Genomic DNA, 6,000 nt, shown 5'->3' on the forward strand with positions numbered 1-6,000 from the left:
TACACAGGCTTGCTGTCAGATGGACTTCAGAATGTGAGACAGGACCTCTTTCATTTCACCTTAAGTTAAAGTCACAGTCCCAAAACATAACTCTTATAAACCTCATATTTGTAACACCACTTGTTTCAAAGGTTTTGCTTTAGTAGTTTCTGCTGCTGCCACATTCTATTATAAGAGGTACGACTGATTTGGAATAAAAACAGAAAATGCTGGAAATAGATTAGGCAGCATCTGTGGATAGAGAAATAGGGGTAACATTTCATGTCAGTTCTAACAAAATTCTGGCAGGTAGGTCATTGACCTTATATGCCAACTCTGTTTTTCTCTCTCTACAGATGCTGCCTGACTTGCTGAGTATTTCCAGCATTTCTTTATTCATTACAGATTTCCAGAATCTATTGTATTTTGCTTTTGTATCATTGATATGGAACCATTAATGCTTGAAGTAAATTATGTATTTTGTGAGAATATAAACCCCATTTTAATATCTGCAGGAAGTTGCTTGTGGAGAGTGGTATACAAGAATTTCAGCAAAGATAGTCTACAATCATTGAACAGATTTTATTTTTGTCTTCCAACCACCAAAGAGAGATATTTACTTATTGGATATTTAATTAACTGGAATCAATTGTGCAATTACACAGTTAATAAACTGTGAGGATTTTGATTGAAAGTACAAATGAACATTTGGATAAAAATGTCGTCTTCTTAGTCACACACTGGGGAAACATATTGACTTCCGTCATTCAGTAGCAACAGCTGTTTACAGGCACTAAACATTCTAACACATCCTTTAATTTGATTCGTTTCCCTAAGAGAGAGAAACATCAGAGAAGGGTGAGTAGTGTAGAATATAGGTTGGTTAGGCATTTGAGTTTTGTTTGATCAACCTTTGGGAATCAGGGAGAAACTTTGCAGAACTTAACTTCAGGAGATTAAAACTTATAGCGAATTCCTCACATCTCACTGCGCTTGACATAAAGATCAACACTGGACAGAACTGAAAAAAGCCAGTGGGAGAAACGAGTTGAAAGCTTTTAAGGAGAATTTTGAAAGACAAGGGTGAGATGTTGAAGAGGAGGGCCTTTGGGAAGGAATTATAGAGTAGGAGAACATAATGGTGGAAGATATAGAAAATGCTGATGAGGTGCAGGGAGTAGGGTTTAAGGAGTAGATTAGAATCTAAGGAGCAGAGAGTACATACATGAATGTATGGCAGAGGCGATAACAGAGAGGATAAGAAGGGTTCACAAAGGGATATGAACAGAGGACAACTTTCTTATGATTGGTATTTTGGTGTAGAGGGATCCAGTGGAACCAGGCGAGAATGGGTATTTTGGTGAAGTGCGATTTTGTTTATGCAAGGAAATGGAACTGGGGAGTTTTGGACAAGTTATAACTTCTAGAGTGTGGCAAAGGAGAACACTCGAGAAGCCAATGAAGACATGGATTAGTGTATTGGGAGAAAGGTGAGCAATATTTTAGAGGAAGAAAATGGTCTGGATGATGGATCAAACAGAGAGAAGAAAGCTGAACTCTGGGTCAAAGAAAATGCTGAATTCTCAGACTACAGAAATTTATGACATCCAGCGCAGCACCGCAGATAGGCTTTTAAGAACCAAAATAGGTGACTTTGGTTTTATCAACATTAAACTCGAGAGAAACTATGACTCATTGAATACTTAATGTGTATCGCTTCTCCAGAAACAGATTAATCAAACAGGTATGAAGGGTTGGGACTTGTTCTTGGGATTGATTTTAACTAATCTATCAGTTGGGAGATTGACGTGATTGGGTGCAACGAAGAGTATACAACGCATCCATTGAAGTCACTAGTGAGTAATATTGGGCAAACAATAAACCAATACTCCAATAGATTCTGAGTTCCTGATACTAAGAGTAGGTAGTTCTGATGAAGAGTCATATTAGACTAGAAACTTTAACTCTGTTTTTCTCTCCACAGATGCTGCCAGACCTGCTGAGTTTTTCAAGCATTTTCTGTTATTATTTCAAATTTCCAGCATCTGCAGTATTTTGCTTTTATTCCAATAGATCTGATGGATTTCTTGCTGGAGAGTTAGGTGAAAATTATCCCATCAAAGTTGTATTCAGACTTTGATTCATTATGGGTGCAATTTTATTTTCTGCAACTGTAGGAGTGTTAGAGGGTGTGACTAAAGTAGAGGTTTTGAAATTCATAATGTCGTTAGTTGTTAGGCTTATTCTCATTGCAGAATCATTTACACTCAACATTTATTGGCAATAAGGGGACAAAAAAAATTATCTGTTCATTACATTCATCCCACACAAAGCCTTTTACAAACTATAGCTTTGCCTATTTGAACAAATAATGAACAAAAGATTTTTTTCTTCCTTCCGCATGATACAGTTAGTTTGGAGACCAGATTAAGAAACAGTAATTGGAATTTCTCTGTTGATGTTATTTTGGAGGTTACAAAGCTTTATATTACTACTATGATAATAGTCATCTAGACAAGGTAACAATAGACTTGGGGTTTTTCCAGAGAACTATTGTCAAGGTAATAATATAAAGCTTTGCAGAAGTCTCCATTCTGAATGTTTATACCATTGATTATAAATACATATAGATTTAATTAATTAAAAATTATGCTCTCTTGTTCCTTTTTTATTAGAAATCTCCATCTGTCACTTTTTCAGTTCCAAACTTGCTGCAATCATAAAAATGCAGCTTGTTATTAATTCACTAAAATCCCTAATTTCATTTTAGTGCAGACCCAGCTTGTCAGTCTCCGTCTGCTAAAAGCATTCATGCTGGGGAATGTCTGTATTGTAACCCTAAATCATGGCTAAATGCTATCTCAATAGAACATTTCTCTTACGCTCTGAAATACATTATATGTCAATGTTCTGTATGTGTAATATGAGTTATTCCTGTCACTATTTCATCAGAACTTTACAATGCAACAACACTACAAATAATCAGTATCTTATTACCTGGGCTGTCCTCACAATGCAGAATATTTGCTTATATTTATTCATTCATGGGATGTGGGTGTCACTGGAAAGGTCAGTGTTTATTGGCCATCCCTAATCATCTTTGAGAAGGTGATGAGCTGCTTTATTGAACTGTTGCAGTCCATGTGTGTACGTAGTGTGCTGTTATACAGAGAGTTCCAGAATGTTGGCCCAGTGATAATGAAAGAGCAGTGATACATTTCCAAGTTAGGATGACTAGAAGCTTTAACTTTGTTTTTCTCTCCACAGATGCTGCCAGACCTGCTGAGTTTTTCAAGCATTTTCTGTTTTTATTTCAGATTTCCAACATCTGCAGTATTTTGCTTTTATTCCAATAGATCTGATGGATTTCTTGCTGGAGAGTTAGGTGAAAATTATCCCATCAAAGTTGTATTCAGACTTTGATTCATTATGGGTGCAATTTTATTTTCTGCACCTGTAGGAGTGTTAGAGGGTGTGACTAAAGTAGAAGTTTTGAAATTCGTAATGTTGTTAGTTGTAAGGCTTATTCTCATTGCAGAATCATTTACACTCAACATTTATTGTCAATAAGTGGCTTCAAGAGGAACTTGGAGCAGTGGTGTTCCCACGTGCCTGTTGCCCTTGTTCTTCTAAGTGGTAGAGGTCACCGGTTTAGAAGGTGCTGGCAGAGTCTTGGCAAGTTGCTGTACCATCTTTTGGATAGTACACACTGCTGCCATTGAGTGCCAGCAATGTGAGGAGTGGATGTTTAAAGTGGTGTATGGGGTGCTGATCAAGTACAGCCCGTGGAAATAGCTTGTGCAGGAGGTCAATGTTGTGCTGCAGCTACCACAGAGTTCTGCAGACCAGGAAACTCTCCCACTCTTACTGCCTGCTATAGAAGTAGCAGAGGAATTTAGAGATTGATAAGCAACCCATCAGACTGCGTTATGAATGCGCCTTCCATAGCCATCAGGTCCTAGGGTGGGCCCCAAACCTGGAGCTTCTGTCTCAGAGGTAGAGACTCTGCCCACTGCACCATTAGTCCTCAGAACATGCTACTATAATAATAAGAAAATGAACTGAAAAGAAATTTCACTACAATGACCATATTTACTCAAGAATGGACACTTCCCTGGAAATTAGAACAATGGCCTGATTTGTTCCCTTGTCAGGCACATGCAATCGGCGGGCCTGAGAGTGGTCAGAGAAAATGCCCCTGAGCGCGGTCAGCCCACGACAGTGATTTCATGCTGGCTGGCCAATTAAGGTGGGCAGGAATCAAGATGCAGCACTCGTAAACATAAGTTTAAGGCACCATGAGCACAAGAGGGACTGTTCATGGGTCATCTTCTGTTCTGCCATGTTTAGCTTCTATGTTTACTGGTGTGGCCATTAACATCAGATATGGTAATGCTCATTTGTTGTGAGTATCAAAATGATATAAATTTTGCTTTTGTCTTAATGGCCTGAGTATGCTTCACCTTTTTTTTGGTGTGGGCTACGCCAGTATCTAATGCTGGGTGTGAGTGGCTCTAAACTTTATTGCACTGGCACTAAGTGGATTCTGGGATCAAATGAAAGGGTCATTTCAGACATCCGGGATGGAGGCGGCCGTCCTGGCATGAGGTGGAAGCAGATCGTTGGCGGCCTAGCTGAAGGATCATTGGATCAAGGCATCCCTGGTGTCCCTGCCTCTCTGAAGGATACAGAGGTCTGCCTCCTCGCTCTGTGTTCTCCTCACTGTGCTCCTCTTCTGACTCACTACTGGATTCATCGTCTGTGGCCTGCAGAGCTGCCTCAAGATCCTTTTCCTCCACTGGGCACCCCCCTTGCCAGTGCCAGATTGTGGAGAGCGCAGCATGCAACCACTGTCAGTGACACCCGCTCTGTAGAGTATTGTGCTCCCCCTGAAAGGTCCAGGCATCAGAAGTGCATCTTCAAAAGACCTATAGTCCTCTCTATCACTGCCCTTGTGGAGGCATGATTCCTATTATAACGCCGCTTTGTCTCTGTTCTTGGGTAATGGAGAGGTGTCATGAGCCACCTTTTCAAGGGATAGCCCTTGTCACCCAGCAGCCATCCATCCAGTCGGTCTGGAGCATTGAATAGCCTCGGCACCTGGGAGTGTCTCAGGATATAAGCATAATGGGAGCTGCCAGGGTAAATTGCACAGACTTGCAGAATCTGCATCCTGTGGTCACACACTATCTGGATGTTCATGGAGTGGAATCCCTTCCTGTTGACGAAGGCACTTGGCTGACCCGCTGGCGCCTTGATGGCCACATGTGTGCTGTCGATTGCACCCTGGCCACGGGGGAACCCAGCAATCGCTGCAAAGCCTCTGGTTTGCTTAGCCTGGCTGGTTTCATCCGTACGGAAACGAATAAATGTCATTATCCACCTGAACAGATCTTCTGTCACCAGCTTGATGCAACTGTGGACAGCTGATTGGGACACTCCACAAAGATCCCCTACTGACTCCTGGATAAAGCCAGAAGGATAGAAGTTGAGGCCCACTGTGGCCTTCAGAGAAACTCGCATGTGGTGTCCACCTACACAGTTGGAGGTGATCTCAGGCCCAATCACCTGACAAATGGAGGTCACAGTCTCCCTGGAGAGGCGGAGCCTCCTTCGGCATTGCACCTTGGACATATTGAGGTAGCTGCATCGCTGTCTGTAAACCCTGGCAGCAGGATAGTGGTCTCTTCTGCGGCCCCTTCCACCTGGACTACCTGCTGGCCCTGCGCCCCTTGTGCCTGCGCCTCTCCTCCCACAGGTCGCTCCCCTGAAGCTGCATTGGGACACCTGGCCTCCTCCCCCTCCTGCTCCTCTCATCCTCCTCAGTGGAGGTGCTACCAGCGGAGACCACAATCTCCATTACCAGGGTAACAGAAGGCTGTTTGATACCCGGATGGGTCCACACGGTCAAAATTCTCTGGGGACCTTGGAGATACAATGAGTCCTGAAATGAAGCCTGGAAATGCTAAGAATGAAGCTCGGAACAGAGATGAAGCTGTCAAGTTCAAATAAGCAACCAGC

Source organism: Carcharodon carcharias, chromosome 16, assembly GCF_017639515.1.
Source record: "Carcharodon carcharias isolate sCarCar2 chromosome 16, sCarCar2.pri, whole genome shotgun sequence".
NCBI classification, from domain to species: domain Eukaryota; kingdom Metazoa; phylum Chordata; class Chondrichthyes; order Lamniformes; family Lamnidae; genus Carcharodon; species Carcharodon carcharias.